Source organism: Lutra lutra, chromosome 9, assembly GCF_902655055.1.
Source record: "Lutra lutra chromosome 9, mLutLut1.2, whole genome shotgun sequence".
In the NCBI taxonomy this organism is placed as follows: domain Eukaryota; kingdom Metazoa; phylum Chordata; class Mammalia; order Carnivora; family Mustelidae; genus Lutra; species Lutra lutra.
The window spans coordinates 15455314-15479187 of NC_062286.1; the positions used below are offsets into that span (position 1 = coordinate 15455314).

The 23874-nt window shown below is 41.2% G+C and overlaps 1 protein-coding gene across 6 annotated transcripts in view; it reads right to left on the minus strand.

Moving 5' to 3' along the window:
- PUM2 (pumilio RNA binding family member 2) overlaps positions 1 to 21616 on the minus strand; it is a 102093-nt gene extending 80477 nt beyond the window's left edge. Inside the window, exon 1 of one of the 6 annotated variants that reach the window (XM_047743646.1) lies at positions 21446 to 21616. The gene's annotated coding sequence lies outside the window, so the exon portion shown is untranslated. The remainder of the gene's footprint in view (positions 1 to 21445) is intronic. The other 5 variants (XM_047743648.1, XM_047743645.1, XM_047743649.1 and 2 more) reach the window with 5 other exon arrangements.
- Positions 21617 to 23874: the final 2258 nt, after the last annotated feature.

The window sequence follows — 23874 nt, forward strand, 5'->3', positions numbered from 1 at the left end:
GGGTGCCCGGGTGGCTCAGGGGGCTAAGCCTTCGCCTTCAGCTCAGGTCATGATCAGCCGGCTCTCTGCTCAGCGGGGAGCCTGCTTCCCTCCCCAACTGCCTCCCTCTCTGCCTACTTGTGATCTGCCAAATAAGTAAATTAAATCTTTAAAAATAATAACCCAATTTAAAAATGGGCAAAAGATCTGAACAGATACTACATCAAAAAAGATATATGGACGGCATATTAGCTATTCTCTTGTTAGAAAAGCTGGATTCATTAATGGTTTTCACAAAATGAGTATTTTATTCACCCTTTCATTTACTCAGTAAGCTTTTACTGGACATCTTCAATGTGTTAGATTTTGTAGAGAAAAAAAGTTAAAATATGGTCACTGTTCTTAAAAGAGTTAAAATGAATCGCACAGGTTTCCTGGTAATCAGAGGTGTAGCTCCTTTAACATAAATCCTCTGCAGATACCTATACACTCTGGAAAAACAGAAACCTGAAGGTAACAGAAAACAATAAAAAACAAACTAGAAGAGAGTCTACACTTAAAGGACTGGCATAGAGTGAGTTTTTTAATGGCTTTTTTTGCCTGAGGACAGGCCTGGGTTTGGAGGTAGGGTGCCAAAATTCCTATAAAGAATCCAGTCTTAAAGGCTTGAAGAACCAAAGGACAGACTTTGGGGCAACCAGAGATGCTGGAAACTGAGAAGTCTCCCAAAGGAAACAACCTGTAAAGACAAATATGTAAATATATATAAAGCTTTATTACAAGCATGCTTGCAGTAGTGTTGCTTGCAGATTACAGAAATTCTGAAATTATAAACCACATAACTGCCACACAACACATTTATAAAATGGAGTATCATGTAACTACTAAAAATATTTGAATTTGAAATTAAGAAAATGCTTAGATAGTAATGTTAAGAAAGACTGAAAGGAGAGGAGGCTGGGTTGCTCAGTCCGTGAAGCATCTGACTTTGGTCCAGGTCATGATCTGGGGGTCCTGGGATGGAGTCCTGCAAGCCTGGTGCTGAGGATCCGAGCTCAGAGGGGAGTCTGTTTCTCCCTCTCCCTCTGCACTTCCTCCCACTCATGCTCACTGGTGTGCTCTTTCAAGTAAGTATTTGAAAACACAAAAAAGACTGAAAGTAAATAACCCAAAATTCATACAGTCCTTAAGTGATCAGAATACACCATTTTTTTCATCTATTTATCTGTATTTTATTACCTTTCTACAAGTCCATGAGACAAAGAAGAGGAATCTTTTTTTTAGTATTTTATTTATTTATTAAAGAGAAAGAGAAAGAAAACACTGCCAGGGAAAACGGCAGGCAGAGGGAGAAGCAAGGTCCCTGATGAGCGAGGAGCCCAATGCAGGACCTGATCCCAGGACTCTGGGATCATGACCAGAGTCAAAGGCAGACAGACGCTCAACTGACTGGGTGGCTCGGCACCCAGGGGTCCCGGGAGGGAGATTTTTATTAAGAAAAATGAAAACACCAGAGTAGAAGACAAGAAATTTTCTCAAGAGTAAATAAGGACCAGAGCTTTACTGAAGCCTTTCTTTGGTTACTTCCAGGTTTTCATCTGTGGTCCAAATAAATGAGGTTGTAAGTTAAAGAACCTCCAGATACATGTGCCAAGTCTCAAGGATCCATTCTCTCTTTTGTGGTGAATCATGCCCAGGGCAGGGGTCAACAAACTTTCAGGGAAGAGCCAGACAGTAAACATTTTAGCTCCGGCAGGTAATATGACCTCTGTTCTCAACGACACCTGCATAGCACAAAAGCTGCCACAGGTCAAAATAAATGAGCATGAATGTGTCCCAATAAAACTTCACTTATGAATAGTGAAATCTGGATTTCGCGTATTTTTTATGTGTAACAAAATGTTATTCTTTTTCCACCCAACCACTTAAAAATCTAAAAACCAATTCTAGAAAGTGAGCCAAAAAACACAGGTTGTGGGCCGGATCTGGACTACAGTTTGCTGATCTTTGCTCTAGTGGATTCAGTTTGACTGCTTCACACACAAAAACATCAAAGGCAGATAATCCACTTTCAAATATGAGCAAGCCAAAAGTTAAACATTAGGGCTTTGCTTCCAGCTTTTTCATTTATACTATCCCCAGGAATATTTTCTTCTTCTAATGAATGGTATTATAGGTCACATTTAAATGGAGGTGACTCAGTAGGTTATGAGGAAAAGACTTTAAAATACAAAAGAAAACAAAATCTGTAGGACACTCGAACTCAGCTTTGCAGGTTACGGTGCTACCATTTTTTTTACTCATGAAAAGACTGGAGGAGAAAGTGGGCAAAACAACAGGACAGAAAGTAAACACAAACTCTCAGGCCAATAATCTCCATGTTAGTAACAGAATAAAGTTGAGGGGGTGGGGGGTGACACATATACCATTAAGTGGGACGCTCAAAATTCCTAAAAAATGCCAATCTTGTATGTCCTATGCAGTTACAAATCTTGGTATCATTTGGTGGTAAGAGAAAAAAAATTTGGACATGAATTTAACAACTTTATAGGGAATGGTTATATCTTAGTAAGTAAGAGCACTTTTTTCTTCTAACAAGCAACAAGAGTATCTAGCATCCAGGTACGCATATTGAACTGACTTTGTTAATCTGAAGAAAATGTATCCAAGAGTTATAGTACACAGTACTGCCTGCGGTGTAAAGTCTGTCTTCATTTTTGTTTGTTTGCGACATTAAGCCATGAAACTCCCCCAATATTATTTCTTTAACAAATAACTGGATCTGGTTCCTTTAGAAGATACATAACAGAAACTTTTCTATGGCCAAGACACTGTGTAATCCTAGGTAAATTTGAATTAAAAAGTTAAGTTTTGAGGTTGATTCTTTGTTTCCTTAAGATAACAACAGTGTCGGGACGCCTGGGTAGCTCAGTTGGTTGGGCAGCTGCCTTCAGCTCAGGTCATGATCCCGGTGTCCTGGGATCGAGTCCCGCATCGGGCTCCTTGCTCTGCAGGGAGCCTGCTTCTCCCTCTGCCTGCTATTCTGTCTGCCTGTGCTCGCTCTCTCTCCCTCTCTCTCTCTCTGATAAATAAATAAAATCTTAAAAAAAAAAAATTAAAAAAAAAAAAAAAGATAACAACAGTGTCCCATGAAATTCCAAAATTTAACAACAAAAAAGCCAACTTTTTGTAGGCAGCATCATTGCTAATTACATGAGAAAAACAGATAAAGCACCTCAAACAACAACTTAGTTAAGTTCTAAGTTTTCATATTTACTAACACATAATTCAAAAGGTTTTCAAGTAAGTTTGTGTAAAAAAACCAAGAATATGCCTTAGTAAGTACATTTATATGATTAAGAGTACTAATTTTTCTCAGACAACATCTGATCCAATTCCTCACCACATGCCTACTATAAAAAGTAAGTTGGGGGAAAACCACTCAGAGCTACAATAAATGGTATTAAAGCACTTTCTACTACCACAGGACACTAATCACATTTTCATAGTAATATAATTAGTTCTACTTTAAGGGGAGAGTAGAAATTAAGCTCTGGGGCCAAAGGGGCTAGGAACTGTGTCTTAGCTATCTATAAATAGTCAATATATCTTGAATTTAAAAAATTATTTTTTATGGCACGAAATGCAAATTCAGATCACAAAACCAAGTATTGGATAGTAACTGCTTATAAATCCTTCATATATATTAATACACAATGCTCACTCCAATGGGATAGTGAACAAGGCTCTTCTTCAGACTTTCTGCAACAAGGAAGACATTTATCAACATAAAATGTCTGATAACAACTTCCCACTGGCACTACTTTTCCATATTAGTCCTGTAACACCTGAAGGCTACTTGTGCATCGATTACAAAAAACACAAAATTACATGAAAACTTAATTAACTATAAGCCATTGTGAAGAGTTACTTAAGAGGCTTATGAAATATTCTTAGTAATCATCCTTCCTGGATAGGTTTTTTTTTTTTTTAATTTATTTATTTGACAGAGAAAGATCACAAGTAGGCAGAGAGGCAGGCAGAGAGAGAGAGAGGAGAAAGCAGGCTCTCTGCTGAGCAGAGAGCCCGATGTGGGACTCGATCTCAGGGCCCCGAGACCATGACCCAAGCCAAAGGCAGTGGCCTAACCCACTGAGCCACCCAGGCGCCCCTTTTTTTGTTTTTTGGGTTTTTTTTTTTTAAGATTTTATTTATTTTGAGAGAGAGAGTGAGAGAGAGCATGAGCAGAGGGGAGGGGCAGAGGGAGAAGCAGACTCCCCACTGAGCAGGGAGCCTAAGGCAGAGCTCAATCCCAGGACCCTGGGATCATGACCTGAGCCAAAGGCAGACGCTCAACCGACTGAGCCACCCACCCAGGCATCCCTGGATAGTTTTTAATGAACATAATCATTGAGCTGTAATGGTATCCACTGCAAACAAACAGGAGCTAAAGTCCTTAAAAGTATCTTCATTTCTTCAGCATATGAAATCACTTCGGCAAATTTACAACAAATTTATTTAGTAATACCTTTTCTTACCCATGAGAAAGGTAAACCTATCCAGGCTTAAGTATCTGTAGTAGACCATTAACATTCAAAGATTTTACATTGCAAGTTTTTTTTTTCTTTTTCTTTTTTTTTTTTTTTTAAGATTTTATTTAACAGAGAGATACACAGCTAGAGAAATAACACAAGCAGAGGGAGTGGGAGAGGGAGAAGCAGGCTTCCCACTGAGCAGGGAGACCGATGCAGGGGCTCGATTTCAGGACCCTGGGATCATGACCTGAGCTGAACGCAGGAGCTTAACAACGGAGCCACCCAGGAGCCCCAACATTGCAAGTTTCTGCTAATCACCATCAACACCTAGTAATTTACTTTTTCTGGAGGCATGAACTGAATCATACACTTTTCTTGTGTGTGTGTGTGTGTGTGCGTGTGTATACACGTTTCATTAAGTGTAACTTTAAATGCTGAGGCTTTAAAAATTTTTTATTTAAATTCTAGTTAACATACAGTGCAATATTGGTTTCAAGGAACAGAATTCAGTGATCATCACTTACATACAACAACCAGTGCTGCTTGTAACAAGTGCCCCCCCTTAATAGCTATCACCCATCTAGCCCATTCCCCACCCACCTCCCTCCATCAACCCTTAAGTTTGTTCTCTGTCATTAAGAGTGTCTTAGGGTTTGTTTCCCTCTCTTTTTTCCCCCTTCCATACGCTCATCTGTTTCCTTTCTTAACTTCCACACATGAGTGAAATTATATGGTATTTGTCTTTCTTTGGCTGACTTATTCTGCTTAGCAGTAATATACTCTAGCTCCATCCATGTCGTTGCAAATGGCAAGATTTCATTCTTTCTGATGGCTGAGTAATATTCCATTGCATATATATACCTCTTCTTTATCCATTAATCAGTTGATGGACATTTGGGCTCTTTTCATAGTTTGGCTATTGTTGATAATGTTGCTATGAACACTGGGGTGCACATACCCTTCAAATCAGTATTTTTGTATCGCTGGGTAAATACCTAGTGGTACAATTGCTGAATCACAGGGTAGTTCTTTTTTTAACTTTCTGAGGAACCTCCATACTGTTTTCCACAGTGGCTGCACAAGTTTGCATTCCGACCAACAGTGCAAGAGGGTTCCCCTTTCTCTGCATCCTGGCTAGTATCTCTTGTTTCTTGTGTTGTTAACTGTAGCCATTTTGACAGGTATGAGGTAGCATCTCATCTTGGTTTTGATTTGTGTTTTCCTGATGATGAGTGATGTTGAGCACTGTTTCATATGGCTGTTAGTCATCTGGAAGCCTTCTTTGGAAAACTGTCTATTCATGTCTTCTGCCCATTTCTTAACTGCATTCATTGTTTTTTGGGTGTTGAGTTTGATAAGTTCTTTATAGACTGTGGATACTAACCTTTCCTTTGCAAATATCTGCTCCTATTCTCAAGTGTCCCTTTTAGTTTTGTTGACTTGTTTCCTTTCTGTGAGTAAGTTTTTTTATCTTGAAGTCTCAGTAAGTTCATTTTTGTTTTTGTTTCCCTTGAATCATACACTTTTCCAATGGTGTTGAACAAGTCACTTAGCTCTTCTAGCAGTTGAGCCAAGAACCACACTAACATTTTTTAATACTTGCTACTTGTTTGTCCACATACTTCATGGGGTAATTATATAGGCTTGTTTTCCCAATCAGTATTACTGACTCAACTACACCAAGGAAAAGTCAAGTTTTACATTTGAATGAAATTTGGCATGCATGTGCGTGCACACACACACTTGAGTATTAATATAGATTCCAGAAACCAGAATTCTTCAAAGGCCCTACCTCAAATCTTCTAGCAAGATCAGAAATTAGATTATTCCAACATCAGCATTTAGACAGTAAATACAAATTTATCAAATATTTCCATGCAAGCCTATGTTAGCTCTCTGAGGATAAATCTCACATAGAACATATTTTCAAAGAGGCAAAATAGAATAAATATTTAACTTACATATATACAAATATGAGGCAATACTCTTTTTTCCTTAAAATTCTCTCAAAGGTAAATTACCATGTATCTGCGACCTTATGAAGTCTCTTGTTTTACAAGGCATTCATACAATTGCTTTTTTTGGAGAAATAAAATACTGCTTAAGGAAATTCTTTTATTGTGAAACATGAAATACCGCGTAGAGAAGATGTCCAAACTAAATCAACCTCAATCAATCCTGGTTTTTGACACTTTTTGGTAACACCTGAGAGAAGCAGGTCAAATTAACATGGAAGTAAGATGATATGCTAGAAAAAACTGTTAGATAACACTAAGTGATCCTAATAAGTCAAAGATACAAGTGAAATATCAAAGATACATTGTGAAATGAGCTCCCCCAAAGGGAGTATTTCTAAATTAACATTTTATGTGATTTAATATGCTATCATCTTTAAAGTAAAATAAGCAAATAAATGCCCCATGATAAAATATGAAACAGCATTACCTACGAAAAATTATCTCAAAAAAGTAACCCACTAAACTTTAATAAAGTCACCAGATCTAAATACTGTTTATCAGAAACATGAGCAATATAAAAGCACAAAGTCAACAGATAACACAAGAAGTAATCATCTAATCCAGAATATGGAAAGGGAGAGGACAGAAAAGACTATTATTCAGATTAAGAGCTTCAAAGGCAAATATGGAAACCTTGTCTGAATCATGATTTTAGTAAATCAACTATAAAAAAAACTTTTGAGAAAATCAGGGAAATCTAAATACAGAATGAGTATATACAATATTCATGAATTTTGTTAGTGGTAATAATCGCAAGAGAATTACATTTTTTTTTTTTATATTTTATTTATGGGGCACCTGGGTGGCTCAGTGGGTTAAGTCTCTGCCTTCAGCTCAGGTCATAATCTCAGGGTCCTGGGATCAAGCCCCACATTGGGCCCTCTGCTCAGTGTGGAGCCTGCTTCCCCCTCCCTCTCTGCTTGCCTCTCTGCCTACTTGGGATCTCTCTCAGTCAAATCAATAAATAAAATCTTAAAAAAAAAAAAAATCTTTAAAAAAGATTTTAAAAATCTTTAAAAAATCTTTTTAAAAAATCTTTAAAAAAAACCTGATTTTATTTATTTGAGAGAGAGCATGAGAGGGGAGTGAGGGACAGAGAGAGAAGTAGACTCCCCACTGAGCAGAGTGGGTGATGCAGGACTCAACCCCAGGACTCCAGAATCAGGACCTGAGCAGAAGGCAGCCACTCAACAGACTAAGCCACCCAGCCCCCGTAAATTGTATATTTTAGTGAGTCCTCATTAGTAAGAGAATTTATGCAAATATATATATGAAATATAATCTTTTTCTTCATACCCAGTGTGGAGCCCAATGAGGGCCTTGAACTCACAACCCTGAGATCAAGACCTGAGCTGACTGAGAGCAAGAGTCGGACGTTTAACTGACTGAGCCACTCAGCGCCCCAGAGAATTTAAGGTTAAACTGGCCTGGTGACTGGGAGTTGCTTTGAAATACTCTTCTACAAAAAGTAAAACATTAGATTTCACATAAGGTTGAATATCAGTGATAGACACCTGAAGATGCAATGCATTATTCTTCTTCTGTGTTTAACAGTTCCATAATAAAGCTTAATAAAATTTATATATAACAATACGACAGAAGGCCATGTGAAGCAGGTGGTATTCAAGCTGGGCCCTGAGGGATAAGTACAATCTGAAACCAGTCCTCCTTTTTTGAACAAAACATTTATAAACTGCAGCTTACAAAGGTAGTTACTCTCCACAAGGTTTACTGACTTAGGGTCTAAGTTATTGTATAAACTTAGTATCAATGATTACTTTCTCAACCATATTTTTGACAAGTGGCCAATAAAATCCCCCCCCCCCAAAATTGATTTCCGAATGAACACAAACAGCTTTGGACTAATTTTTAGCAAATACCATCCCCCAAAAAGAACAATTTTTTTTTAAAGATTTATTTAAAAATCTTGAGTGCGCACGCATATGTGGGGAGAGGGAGAGAATCTCAAGCAGACTCCCTGTTGAGTGTGGAACCCAACATGGGGTTTGACCTCACAACCCCTAATATCATGACATGAGTCAAAATCAAGAGTCAGAAGCTCAACCAGAGCCACCCAGGTGCCCCCAGGGAACAAAATTTATTTAACACTCCATGTGATGCCAGAGATTGTACTAGGCACATTATATCTGATTCTTACCACTATCCAGCAAAGTAGATACTGTATTCTTAACTTTCCAAGTTAAGGTTAACTGTGGCCAATTTCCATATCCTAATAGACAAAACTACTAAAATGGCAGATTTTACACTGTCAAGACTCCAAGGGTTCCACGTCCTTTTCCATATCAACCAAGCATAAACTGAAAGTCAGCTTATATGTTAATTATACAACTCTCTTAAAGCCCCCCACCCCAATCTCCTTTTGCTTACTATTCAAGTCCCCTGGACAGGTCTTTACCATTTATCTGTTCATATGCAAATACTACAAACTCAAAGTTTGGCTCAAATGCCACTTTCTCCATCAAAACCTACTTCCAAACAATCTTTTTCTTAACTCCCATGGGATGTAATTTGTTTTTTCAATGTACTAATAACATCATATTACCTGTTAAGACTTTTTTTTTTTAATTTTATTTATCCATTTGACAGAGAGAGTGAGCGAGCGAGTGCACAAACAGGGGAAGCAGCAGGGTGAGGGAGAAGCAGGATCCCCACATGAGCAGAGATCTGGATGCAGGACTCAATACCAAAGACCCTGGGATCATGACCTGAGCCACAGGCACCCGCTTAACCGACTGAGTCACCCAGGCGCCCACCTGTTAAGACTTTGAAACTTCTCTATTATCAGAATTAGGATAGAAAAAACATGTAGCACAATTATGCAAACTATTCTGGTCATGCCAGTGTTCCATGAAATGAGGGAGGGGATCAAAGGAAGAAAACTAAGGATACTGTGTAACAAGGAGGGAAACTGATAACATTATCAACTATGAGTCCATTTAAAAACATGAGATAAATTTAGGCATATATGGGAAAAAAAAATCCAGGACATAAGTGAAAAGGCAAGGTGAAAAGCAGTCTACCATTCAACTTTTGTAAAAACAGGATAACAGAAACTGTGACACAACTGTTATGAGTAACACATCTAGGAAAAAGGAATGTATAAATTTTTATAGTACATTTATTTAGGAGTTACTTACTCCTTCAATACGTCCCACTCACTACTTATCTCTTTGAAGATACTTAAATATATACATGCTGGAAATCACTAAACACATTAGTTCTTATTGTCAAGTGAGCTTGGAAATCAATGGCCTTATACATGGTAGAACTCAATCAAAGTTGTTTTTTTTTTTTTTAAAGATGTCATTCATTTATTTGACAGAGATCACAAGTAGGCAGAGAGGCAGGCAGAGAGAGAGAGAGGAGGAACCAGGCTCCCTGCTGAACAGAGAGCCCGATATGGGGCTCGATCCCAGGACACCGGGATCATGACCTGAGCGGAAGGCAGAGGCTTTAACCCACTGAGCCACCCAGGCGCCCCTCAATCAACTGGTTTTTAAGTACACCTATACATGGGGCACCTGAGTGGCTCAGCTGGTGAAGTGACTATCCTGGGCTTGGGTCCTGATCCCGGGGTCCTGGTGGGGCGGGGGGGGGGGGGGGGTCTTGCTCAGCGGGGAGCCTGCTTCTCCTCCTGCTTGTGTTGCTCCCTTCGCTGTGTCAAATAAATATACATAAGCTACACGACTTATAAAGAAACATACCAGAAAAACATCTTTCCCATAAACTAGGCCATCGCTTAAAAGAAAAATATTCTGGAAAAAAAAAAAAAAAAAAAAAAGAAAGAAAAGGAAAGAAAAAAAAATATTCTGGTCTTATTCGTCAACTTGTAAGGGTTTTTAAGAAGTATAAAGGACTTTACATGCATACCCAATACCTACTATAGTTAATATCTCTAGCCACACCTTCATGACACGTTGGGTTTTAAAAAAGCAGAAATCTAGGGATCCCTGGGTGGCTCAGTTTGTTAAGCAGGCTGCCTTCATTCAGCTCAGCTCTGAGATCCTAGAATGAAGTCCTGCACGGGAGCCTGCCTCTCCCTCCCTCTCTCTCTGCCTGCTGCTCCCTCCACTTGTACACCCCCCACCCCCGGCTCAGTGAAATGAATAAACTAAATCTTTAAAAATAAAAAAAATTAAAAAGCAGAATATTTGTAGATCTAAATATTGTCTCACCACCTGATCTAAAGGCACTGCACTTATGTAGCTAGTACTTAGTTTTCCAACCACTTATCTCAGTTAGTCCTACCCTACACTTTTGATATATTCCTCAAAGTGTTAAAAAAAAAAAAGGAACCAACCAAATCATACCTTTTAAACCCCTCAATGTATTTGACTTTCATACTTCTAGTTTTTCTTTTTTTTTAAGATTATTTATTTGAGACAGTATAAGTGAGAGAGATCACAGAGAGAGAGGCAGAAGCAGACTGGCTGCTGAGCAGAGAGCCTAATGCAGGGCTCTGTTCCAGGACCCTAAGATCACTGACCTGAGCAGAAGGCAGATGCCTAACCAACTGAGCCACCAAGACACCCCCATATTTTTTGCTTTCAAAGTAAATCTCATAGTATTGTTTCTGCTGAGTATGTACTGGCAAAGTTTAGAAAAAACATGAACTGTTTTTTAGGTTTTTATTTTGTTTTTCAAAGATTTATTTGGGAATGCCTGGATGCCTCAGTTGGTTAAGCACCTGACTTGACTTTGGCTCAGGTTATGACCTCAGGGCCTTGGGATTGAGTCCCATGTTTGGCTCCATGCTCGGTGCAGAGGCTACTTGAAATTCTCTCTCCCTCTACCCCTCCCTCCACTTGCCCTCGCTCTGCCTCAAATAAATCTTAAAAATAAAAAAGATCTTTGAGAAAGAGCATGTGTAAGCAGGGCAGGAGGAGAGGAGCTTAAGCAGACTTCCTGCTGAGCATGGAGGCTCTGTTCCATCATGACCCTAGGATCATAACCTGAGCTGAAACCAAGAGCTGGACACTCAACCAACTGAGCCACCCAGACACCCCATAGTGAGCTGTTCTGTTTTTAATTTTCCATTACTCCTATTGCCCAAGACTATCACTGATCTCAATTCCCAACAGGAGCCAAAATACTCCATCCAGTTTTTTTTTTTTTTAAAGATAGATTTATTTATTTGACAGAGAGAGATCACAAGTAGGCAGAGAGGCAGGCACAGAGAGAGGGGGAAGCAGGCTCCCTGCTGAGCAGAGAGCCCAATGTGGGGCTTGATCCCAGGACCCTGGGATCATGACCCGAGCCGAAGGCAGAAGCTTTAACCCACTGAGCCACCCAGGCGCCCCACTCCATCCAGTTCTATGTTTTCATTCCTAACAGCAATGTGAACGAATTATGACTAAATGAGATTAATCACTAAAAGAAGCTAACTTTTTAAGTTTTGTGCCCTAATGGCTTAACCATCAGTAAAACATACCACATTAAGATTTGGCATGAAGCACCCCAATTTTAAGGCCACTGGTTCTCAAACCCTCAGTGCATCAGAATCTAGGCAGAAGATTTAAAACTGCACACTCAGTTCCCACTTACATAAAACTTATTTGAGTTAGTCTGGGCAGGGAAACAGGTGCAGATTTTTACTGTTTTTTGTTTTTTTTCTTTTTTTAAGTTCTCCAGATGATGCTTCCCTGTACAGACAGGACTGAGACCCTTACACATTACAGAGCTAAGGAATATATCCACAAACACCCTATTGCTTTTTCAAATAAAAAGTTCTGAATCATTCATCATGGTGTAACAGAAGAATCTCAATCAAAAGATCAGAATATAGTTCCTTGTTTGTCCTTAACTAGGTGAATGAACTCAGAACACTTGAACACTGGTCCTGTTTCCCCACTTGCAAATGAGTATATGCCTCCCTCACAGGATTATCATGAAAAATAAATGAAATAATATATGATATTAAAATATAAGTGCTTTCTAGAGTATTAATGATCTACCATAATGAATGACTATTTTCTTGTTTAAAAAATCAACATAAAATCTTCTAACTCAGGAATTAACTTTACAAAAACACCACCAACATGAAAAGAATAAACTAGAGAACATTTACTGCAGCACTGCTTGCAGTGGTTAGAAAATAAGAACTGAACAAGATACCTCTGAAACTAGTAATACACTATATGTTAATCAACTGAATTTAAATGAAAAATAAAAATAAAAAATAAAAACATAAACTCAACAGAAAAATGGTTTAGCAAAATAAAAATCTACGTACTGAATGTTTTAAGTTACAAGTACAAATAGAGTAAAATGTCTATGATAGTAAATAAAAATACCTAGTCACCTAAGTTGTATCATATGAACCCATTTTTGTTTAAAAGAAAGGAGCAATACAATTCTGTATCTGTGTGGACTATGACAAAATAAGCACTGAACTGAACTCTGATAGGAGAGGAGGTACTACTGGCTTTATCTTTACATTTTTTTCTGTGCTGTAATGCTCACTAAAGTTAGCAAAACCAAGTTTTTTTTCTAAAGGTCCTGTATTAATACTATTTAAATGCACTACAGTTCAGAGGCTTTATCACAGAATAAAGTACAAGTAAGTGATCCTGTGTTATTTTCAATTCACTTTAGTACTAGGTTGAATGCCCAACAAGTGAAGACTTGTCTCAAATCCTCAAATAGGGGACGCCTGGGTGGCTCAGTTGGTTAAGCAGCTGCCTTCGGCTCAGGTCATGATCCCGGCATCCTGGGATCAAGCCCCACATCGGGCTCTCTGCTCATCAGGGAGCCTGCTTCTCCCTCTGCCTCTGCCTGCCATTCTGTCTGCCTGTGCTCGCTCTCTCTCCCTCTCTCCCTCTCTGACAAATAAATAAATAAATAAAAATCTAAAAAAAAAAAAAAATCCTCAAATAGTTATCTAGTAATTTTCAATTGTTACACATAATCAATCAGAACCAGTATAGCACCAAGGAGAAATATCCTAAAGAAAAGGATGTAACAGAACTAGAGGAAGTCATTTCAGTGCATGGTCTGAGACAACTGAGAAAAAATAAAAACCATTCTAAGCAGCAGACTTGAATGCAGTTTTAAGATTTCTTTTTTTCTAAATGTTTTTATTTTTCTTATAAGAGAGCGAGCACAAAAGCAGTGGGAGCAGCAGGCTCCCCACTGATCAGAGAGCCTAATAAGGGACTCAGTCCCAGGACTTCCAAGACCTGAACTTAAGAACACTTAGTAGAGGGATGCCTGGGTGGCTCAGTTGGTTGAGCCGCTGCCTTTGAGTCATGATCCCACCCTCCTGGGATGGGGTCCCACATTGGGCTCCTTACTCCACAGGGAGCCTGCTTCTCCCTCTGCCTGCTACTCTGTCTGCCTGTGCTCCCATGCGCGCTCCCTCTCTGACAAATAAGTAAGTAAGATCTTTAAAAAAAAAAAAAAAAGAATACACTTAGTAGATAGACTGAGTCACCCTGGAGTCTGGTACTTTTTTTCTTTAGACCACAATTTTCCAAAGTGTTTTCCCTAATCACCAATTCACAATGTTCTTTAAAATAAGGTTCCCTGTCCAATACACTGAAGATATGCTGCTCCCTGGTATCCATTTGCTCTTTTGCAAGCTGAGCACATGGTCATTCCAGAATTCATTCTCACACCGTAAATCCTACAGTTAAAACTGCTTAACTTTAATCCAGTATTATCATAACTTTCTTCTGTAAATATGTTAACGCAAAAGAAGTTATTTTGAGCAGTATTTCTAGTCATTTCTAAGAAAAAGGAAAAAAAAATTATGTAACATTTCAACTCCTTTAACTTTTGTCTAGGAAAAGCCACAACTTACAACAGTTAAGTTTTAGAATATGTTCAGTCTGTGATGACTACTATAGATAGTCTATGAAAAAAATATATGAGCTGTACAAACTTCTCAAATAAGAGTAATCTTTTAGGTCATAAGTATGAGTTGTGACTTTCAAAATCCCTCAAATATTCATGAACAAGCCTTCAACTGGTGATGACTTTTTTCCCAATAACTTGGAAGTGAGATGACCTAACCAGTTTCTTTCTTTCTTTTTTAACCTAATCAGTTTCTTAAAGATGTTGGAAGTCTAAAAATCTTTTCCGAGTGCCTGTGTGGCTCAGTTGGTTAAGCGTCTGCCTTCAGTTCAAGTCCTGATCTTAGGGTCCTGGGATTGAGTCCTGCATCAGGCTCCCTGTTCAGCAGGGAGTCTGTTTCTCCCTCTGCCTGGTTTCCCCTGCTTGTGCACTCTCTATCTCTGACAAATAAATAAATAAGCCTTAACAATAAATAAATAACTTTAAAAAACAAATGCCTAGAAATTCAGACATTTCAAACAAATGTCTGAAAAGAGAAACCAAATCTGTTAAGTTTCGAGGACTACCTAAATTATATACCAAAAAAGGGCCTCTGACGAAATATTCCTAAGCAGAATTTAAATAAAACTTATATGCATTTAAGTCTAAAAAAATTTTTTTAAAGTAGGCTCCAAGCTCAGTATGGAGCCCAACTCAGGGCCTGAACTCACAACAACCCTGAGATCAAGACCTGAACTGAGATCAAGACTAGATGCTTAACCTACTGAGCCACTCAGGCGCCCCTTAAATAAAAATCTTTTTGAAGATTTTATTTATGTGAGGCAGAGAGAGAGAGCACGAGGGGTGGAGAGGCAAAGAGGGAGAGGGAGAAGCAGACTCCCCCACTGAGCGTGGAGCCCAACATGGGGCTGATCCCACACCCCTGAGATCATGACCTGAGCCTGAGGCTGATGCTTAACCAAAGGAGTCACCCAGGCGCCCCTAAATAGAAATTTTTGAGGGAGGGGAGAATGCGTGCATGCACACAAGCAGGGGGAGCGCACAAGCCGAGGGAGAAGCAGGCTCCCACTGAGCAGGCTACCCTACATGGGCTTAATCCCAGGGTCCCCGGATCACAACCTGAGCAGAAGGCAGATAGATGCCTAACCTACTAAGCCACAGAGGCGCCCTGTCCAGTCATATCTTCTCAATTTTCCCTACTTCCACGTCAAGTTCTGCCATTCTCCCCTATCAGGGTCACTACCCACACTAATCCCTCTCGATGAAGCCATTTCACCTATCCCTTGACTAAGTTCATTTCTCCAAGTCTTTTTTTTTTTTTTTTTTTTTTTTTTAACACTCAATAACAAGGACCTGGTACCACCGATATCTAAACAAAGTCTGGGGGTGCCTGGGTGGCTCTGTGGGTTAAGCCTCTGCCTTCGGCTCAGGTCGTGATCTCAGGGTTCTGGGATCAAGCTCGGCATTAGGCTCTCTGCTCAGCAGGGAGCCTGCTTACTCCTCTCCCTCTGCATGCCTCTCTGCCTACTTGTGGTGTGTGTGTCTCTCTCTCTCAAATAAATTAATCTTTTAAAAAATAATAAAGAAAAAAAAATAAAGAAAGTCTGGCACATCAAAGGCCTACAAATCTCAAAAATATTGTGCAAGTTTCTGGTAGTCTACCTTGATGAGAAAATAAAACTTAGAACATCCAGAGTAACAAATGGGACTGAATATTCCTCAAATAATAATCCATGACTATTTCTCAACCAGACTTACAATAAAAACTAGCAAACAATTTATCTTTGACAAGTTCCTAGACATAGTACTCCCTTTTCTACTAGTGTAGGAGTGAACAAAGGGACGTTAAGACTTTCCCTTGGATCCCTTTTCAGCAATCTATTATACTTCAACTGCAAGGTGGTCCAAGAAAACATCTCCAGGGAAAACTTCAGCTATCATCTTCTCAAAATTTCAAATCTTATTTATATCAGATTGTAAAGATTCAGACTGTACTACAGAAAATTTAATGTTTTACATTTACTCAAACTTCAAAGTTCTGACAGATACTAAACAGATGGAAATAAATGACCTGGTCACCAAAATGGAAAACACGACTGGCTCCTACCTAAATACTAAAATATAATTTTTAGTATTTTACAAAATCAGGCAAAACCATCCATATTTTTCTCTACCTACAATTTGCCTTATCTGACTGCCTAGCAAAGACCTATACTTAAGGTCAGCTTATTTCTACTACTTATTCACCTTTTTTTAATGTCTGAATGAATAAAACCAGTTGCATTTTACACAGTTGAGACAATATTCCACTGATCCCTAAGTAAGTCTTTCAAAACCAGTGCCTAAAATCACAAGATCACCACCTTGAGATCTAGAGCTCTTTATATGAGACAGATACAGTAGAAATCACAGAGATCTGGGGTGCCTGAGTGGCTCAGTTGATGAAGCACCGACTCTTGATTTGGGCTCAGGTCATGACCTCAGGGTCCTGAGATGGAGCAGTGCACTGGGCTCCATGTTCAGCAGGGAGTCCACTTGAGGATTCTCTCTGCCCGCCCCCCACCTTGTGTGTTCTCACTCAAATAAATGTATGTTTAAAAAAAAAAAAAAAATCACAAAAATCTATCTTTTGTTTTTGGTTTTATAGTGTCATTTTATAGTCAATTTCACCAAATCCCTTCCTGGAATGCAAATTTTGTGGTTCAAATGTTACCTTTCACCTTAGGTAGGCAATAATGACTGCCTTTTTTCTTTCCCTATCCCATTTTCAGTCCAAAGTATTCTGACATTCCAAGTACTACCTACCCCTTTTCCCTTCACACTTCTTCCCCTTTTTTGTGCTTGGCAGTTACAGTGAAATCCTGAGATATGAACATAAGGTGTACCCATTTGTATGTTTTTCTAGTACTCTACTCCAACATCTTTTATCTCCCTAAAAGAGAATAGTAAGTGAATAAGAAGTAAAAATCTATAATATGTAAACTAAAAATGGATGGGATTACAGTAGCTACATTTGCAGAGGTGAAATATACTAAAGAAACTATGACTTTACCAATGTGCTTGAACAGCCCATACTTTTTAAATTCTTTAAAGCACTTTAGAAAAATACAGAAAGGAGCCAGGAAATAGTCAAGTAAAACTTCATTTAAGAAAAAGGTCAGCAGGGACGCCTGGGTGGCTCAGTTGGTTAAGCCGCTGCCTTCGGCTCAGGTCATGATCCCAGCGTCCTGGGATCGAGTCCCACATGGGGCTCCTTGTTCTGTGGGGAGCCTGCTTCTCCCTCTGCCTCTGCCTGCCACTCTGTCTGCCTGTGCTCGCTCTCTCTCTCTCTCTGAAAAATGAATAAATAAAATCTTTAAAAAAAAAGAAAAAAAAAGAAAAAGGTCAGCATGGGGCGCCTGGGTGGCTCAGTGGCTTGAAGCCTCTGCCTTCAGCTCGGGTCATGGTCTCAGGGTCCTGGGACTCAGGACCTGAGACCCTGGGTCTCAGGCTCTCTGCTCGGTGGGGAGCCTGCTTCCCCTTCTCTCTCTGCCTGCCCTTCTGCCTACTTGTGATCTCTCGTTGTCAAAATAAATAAATGAAATTTAAAAAAAAAAAAAAAGAGGTCAACAAGGGTGCCTGGGTGCTCAGTCAGTCAAGCATCTGCCTTTGCTGCCTTTGGCTGGGACCCAGTTCCGCATCAGGCTCCCTGCTTGCTGGGGAGCCTGCATCTCCCTCTCCCTCTGCTACTTGAGCTCTCCCTATCCCTCTGTCAAATCAATTAATAAATAAAATCCCCCCCCCCAAAAAAAGTCAAGGGAAGACAAAAAAGTCCACAATTTCATTAAGAATTAAATGACTTGGGACGCATGGGTGGCTCAGTCAGTTCAGCATCTGCCTTCAGCTCAGGTTGTGATCCCAAAGTCCTGAGACTGAGTCCAGCATCAGGCTCCTTTCTCAATGGGGAACCTGCTGCTCCTCTGTCTGCCACTTCCCCTGCTTGTGCTTGCTTGCTCTCTCTGACAAATAAACAAAATGACTCTCTAGAAGGTGACACTGTTTAATTAGACAAGTTTTAGCTTTTCATTTATAAAGAAGCTGGATCTTTTGAGTTGGACAAAAAAGTCACTAAGGAAAAAAATACACTAACCTTTTGTCTGGTAACATACCGCTACCTGAAACTCTGAGAAGAAAAAAGCATTTACTATGAACCTACCTATGTACTACTTCTATACTGTTTCATTGGAAAGGCTTCAAAAGTAATCTCTAAAAATTCACTTTCCCACTACAGAAACAATACATTTTAAGTGAAGGGTCCATCTATGTTCCTAAATATAAATATCATTATTAAAATATTAGCTTCTAGGGCACCTGGGTGGCTCAGTGGGTTGGTCTTAAGTGTCTGCCTTAGGCTCAGGTCATGATCTTAGGGTCCTAGGATCGAGTCTGGCATCCGGCTCCCTGCTCAGTGTGGAGTCTGCTTCTCCCTCTGTCTTCTTCCCTCTGCTCATGTTCTGTCTCCCTCTCAAATAAATAAATAAAATCTTAAAAAAATATTAGCTCCTAAATAATGAGGTTTGAAGGGAAACTTTTTCCGCCACATCAGAATTCAGAAGTGAGAGACACAGAACTAGACTGACAGCAATTCAAGTTTCTCCTTTTACTGACCAAGCTACAATCGAATGACTAATTTAAACCCAAAGGGGTTCCTACCACCACGCCCCTTAATTATCCTAAACTGGTCACAGATCGCACTGGTCAACTGATGGTCCTCCAAAAAGGGGCCGTCTATCATGGTGGCCTCAAGAAGCAGAACAAAGCCCTTTCTGCAGGGGGCAGACTTCCAACGAGAAAGAGAGGAAAGAGGCTAAGCCATACTCTTACCAGTTCCTTCTTACAAATTCATCAGGCTAGAGTGAAAAAAGTGGGACAAGAGGGGCCAAGCCAGACTATTTTTAATACCTTCTCAAAAACAGCAAGAAATCTACCTAATACATCACAAACCAACTTATTAGTTATTAGTACAATTTTTATATTAATCACACACCTACCAGTAAAACAGCCACAAACTATGAATTCAAGCCAGGTATTAAATTCAGGTATTTAAAATAATCCTAGATCTTAAGAACATGAAAAAAAAAAAAAAAAAAAAAAACGAGTATTTTGCTCTGTTAGAAATCCAACAAATTTAAAGAACCTGAGTCCAGGAGACAGGAACCAACCTCCACTTGAAATTATGAAGATCTTATCAATATCCATAAAAAGCAAGACTATCTGGTCACTGACCAGATTGGCTTTGGATGTCACACCTGGCCCAAATCCCTGATCATAGTTGCTTCTGCTAAGTACATACACAGGAAGACAAATTATTATTTCAACACCAGGAGGACTTATAAACAAGTATGGAAGGTTTAAGGGACACAAAATCCTAGTATTATCTTTGTTGAGACTGCATAGTTTGGCTTATATGCTTGGAATGCCAAAGAAAAGTTGGTCTATTAAAGTGGACAACCTTGTAAGACCAATTTAAACATGGCAGTAATTTATACTTTTAAGCTGAAACCTTACTAAATATTAAAACGTCTAAGGGAACTTTACACTCAAATTAAGAAAACTACATATAAAAATTAAACAGTTTCAATTTTCTTGAAGATGTTCAAGTTTGTTAATAGCAAACTTAACTTGAAGATTAACAGCCAGACTTGTACAAATAAGAAAAAAGAACTTAAAAAGCTTAAGAACCAGGATTCTGAAATACAACTAATTTTTTAAATCAGTGTAAGCCTTTACTGGGTACAAAAACCGCCCTTCAGGACACCAAAAGACAATTCTAAATAACTAAAGTTCACCAAAAATTGAACTTTAAAAGACATTCATGCAAAGGGAAGTATTAACAACTATTCACTATGCCTGTGCAGATGAAGCAAATCCTCTATAAAAAAAAGTATTAAAAGAATAAGAACAGAAACTTAAGCCCATTAAAAATATTTGTCATTGTATTCTAAATAAGATTTCTAGCCAGAATTCCTTAAATTGTCCTCCGATACTCCAGGTCACCTGGTGAGTCACCTATTAAACACGAAATCTAAGCAGTAAACAAGCTTTTAAAATCCTTAGGTAACTCCCTTTATTAAAATTGTTTTCTTGATATACCTTTACAAATATTACAGTTCTCTTAAGCGTTTAAAAGCATTTGACCAATAAAGCTTTCTCTAAAAACCTTTACCGAAAAAAACCCATCACCACTTTTCTTAAGATCTCACAATACCCGAAATCCTGATTTTAACTGACATTACTGTCTAGTACACCTACTATGCTCGTAATATTAACCCTCATGATGTTTAAATATGTGTTAGAATGAAAAACTAAGTTAAGAAATACGGGTTTTCCCTAGCTGTGTTCTCAGAACCAGCCTAACTTTTACAAGCGTTTGGGATAAAACTTTGAACAATTATCCGCAAATTTGGCCCAAACAAACTCCTGCTAAAATGTCTGAAGCCTCTAATCTTTCCTTTCATTTTAGTCTATATATCTGAGTGTCAAAGCCTGTTCCAGTAACAAACATAACATTCCTTAATAATAGCACCTAACGAGTCTAACTAACCCAAGTCGCTGTTTCTTTCATATCCACACCTGTCTGCCGAAAGCTTTTCCTAGACACACTCGGGCCCCCAAGAATTCCCACATTTGTTTTCATAAACCCACTCCTTCCTCTTCGCCCACTTCCAACTCGCACACTTCTCTGGATCTACCGGCCTCACCCCTCTTAACGACCGTGGGCTGAACGGACAGCTCGGTCCCTAACCCCAAGCGCCGAGAAACCCAGGACTAGTGCGGTGGGCCCCCCAGCGCCGCAAGGCAGTGGCGTGGGGGAGGAAAGGAAGCGGGAGAGCCCAGCACCCCCCCCACGCGCCGGGCGCACACCCCCTTCCGGCACCCCTCCCCCCGCATTGTGCGAGCGGGGCCCGGGCCCCAGGCCGCAGCTGCCCTCGGTTCCCCCAGGCCCGTCCGCCCTCCCGCCCTGCGAGCTGCTCCCGCCGAGAGGCCACACAAAGCCCGGGAAGCCAGCTTCTGTGGCGCCAGAGCACGGGGAGAGGGAGCAAACGCGGACTGACTTACGGGGCTGCTGCGGCCGCGCTGCCTCAGCCGGAGACACCGACCGTTGGGCACACGGCGGCGTCGCTCTTGGCCGTCCTTCCCTCCTCCGCCTTCGGTGGCGGCAAGATCTTCTTTCTCCACCTACCTCCCTCCCCCCCACCCCACCTCCTCCTTCTCCTCCCCCTCCTCCTCCGAACCACCGAAGTACCGAGGGTGAGACACAGAGACTCACAACAACATGGCTGCCGCCGCCGCCTCCCCTCCCCTCCCCCCCCGCCCACCGGCCGCGCGCAAGGCACTCCGGGAGAAAGGGGAGGGGGGGGGGGGGAGAGCACTCACCGACGTGCGGCTCTTCTCAGTGGCTTCCGTCGCTTCTCCCGCGCTTCTGGCGCCGGCCGGCGGGAGCTCTGCGCGTGCGCACGCTCTCTGCGCTCGCGCGTTTCGGCCGTCCCTTAGGCGTGCGCTCCCCCGCCCTCACCTTGCGGGCTCGCAGCTGGTGCTAGGCTCGGCGGCTGCGCCAGGCGGGGACGCGCGCGGGACCTCGGCCGGCGCAGGCGTGGTGTCGCCGAGCGCCGCGTTCGCCTGTCTTCCCGCGTGCAGCCTCGACTTCCGAATTCGCTTACCCTCCGCTTCCTCCCTGGTAGCTCATTGTTCTCCGCCGCTGCCTGTGCGGATGTCAGTTGCCTGTGACCGCGCAGTACTCCTCGAACTTCGCTTCTGGGGTGCTGGCACCCACAGGAGCCGGGCAGTAATCCAGGCCCTTAGGGTTCATCCTCCCCCTCTCCCCGCAACAAGACGATGGAGACGCATTTTGGGTGGAAAAGTGAACCCCTTAAAGTGGACTGTCATTCTAGTTGCCTCCTGGGCAAGTGGACCCAGCTCAGCACATTACGGCCCGCAATGCTTTGCCGGGGTAAACACAAAGGAGACCCAGGTCGTTCTACTGGGCTAGTAATTCTCATTCGCCGCCCTATTTTTCATCACCCGCGCATCCCAAGTGCACTGTCCGGTCCGCACCCCGATCCCCCACCGCAGCAGTTAGAGACCGAACCCGCGCTGTCGTCCTGTCCCCGTGGCTTTGGTAGTGATGATTCCAGGCTTGAGACCCAACCTTAGTCTGCCCCTGTCACACAGCCGTCATGTGGTAGGGGCACCGGCACTGTGTTGTTCTCCACGGTTGGCACAACTCTGACATTCTGTAGTTCTGAAAAGGAGTGCTTTGTAATTTTTCTTCCTGGGCGACTGTAAGCTCCATGATGGGCTTGCAGGACCATGAGTCTTTTATCCACGCGCGCGCACGTGTGTGTGTGTGTGTGTGTGTGTGTGTGTGTGTCCCCCAGGGCCTGGGCCATAGTAGTGTTCAAAGATTATATGTTGAATGCCTGAACTTATCGGTTTTTATTACTGAAAGCATGTGACATCTGAATCTGCCTCAAGACTTTTACCTGTGGCCCACATTTCAGGCTTCTAGATATTTCCAGCTGAATATTCTTCCTGGCACCAAACAAAAACAACTTAGACCCATCGCCCAATTCTTGTGTTAGCTCAACAGTTGGTATACCACAACCGATTGAGTACCCCAAGTTAGTCCTTTGATACATCCTTGTCTGTTTCTCTTATACCTTTCTCCCCATATAGAATTTTCACTTCCCAAATATTTCTGGAAACGGTTTTTCCTAGTATATCCTCATTAATACTAGCCTTGCTTCCCAGGTCTGGATATCTAGAGCAAGCTCTTAATTTGCTTTCTTGTGTTCAGTCTTGTTTGGTCTAGTCAGTTCTGCTCCCTGCCATCTAAAATGAACATCTGATTCCTGGCTCTTTTGCCTCTCCTTTAGCCATTCCATTGCTTCCTATCGCCCACGGCAGCATTTCCTGAGTATGTTCTATTCAATACTAGTAGATGTTCCTTCAAGAAATGTCTCATGAGGGAGAGTGGGTGGGGTGGGGAAAAAAAAAAAATGTCTCATGAGGGGCGCCTGGGTGGCTCAGTGGGTTAAAGCCTCTGCCTTCAGCTCAGGTCATGATCCCGGAGTCCTGGGATCGAGCCCCGAGTCGGGCTGTCTGCTCAGCAGGGAGCCTGCTTCCCTTCCTCTCTCTCTGCCTGCCTCTCTGCCTACTTGTGATCTCTCTCTCCGTCAAATAAACAAACAAACAAACAAACAAAATCTTAAAAAAAAAAAAAGAAATGTCTCATGATCAGGTAAGTATGGGAGACACTGAGATGCACATATGTTGCCTTCTTCTTCCCCTTCCACTGGGCTGATAATAGCTGAAGAGTCTTTATGTACAGTTGCCTAATCCAGGTGAAAACTGATGGAGCCATCAGAGCCCTCCCCATGTGGAATTAGGACTAAGAAACCCCAGTATCCCTCCGGGAAGTCTCTTGAACCTGGCACCTCTGGGCTGATTTTTCCCCACAGTGTGAACAAGGAACCCATAAAGAAAAC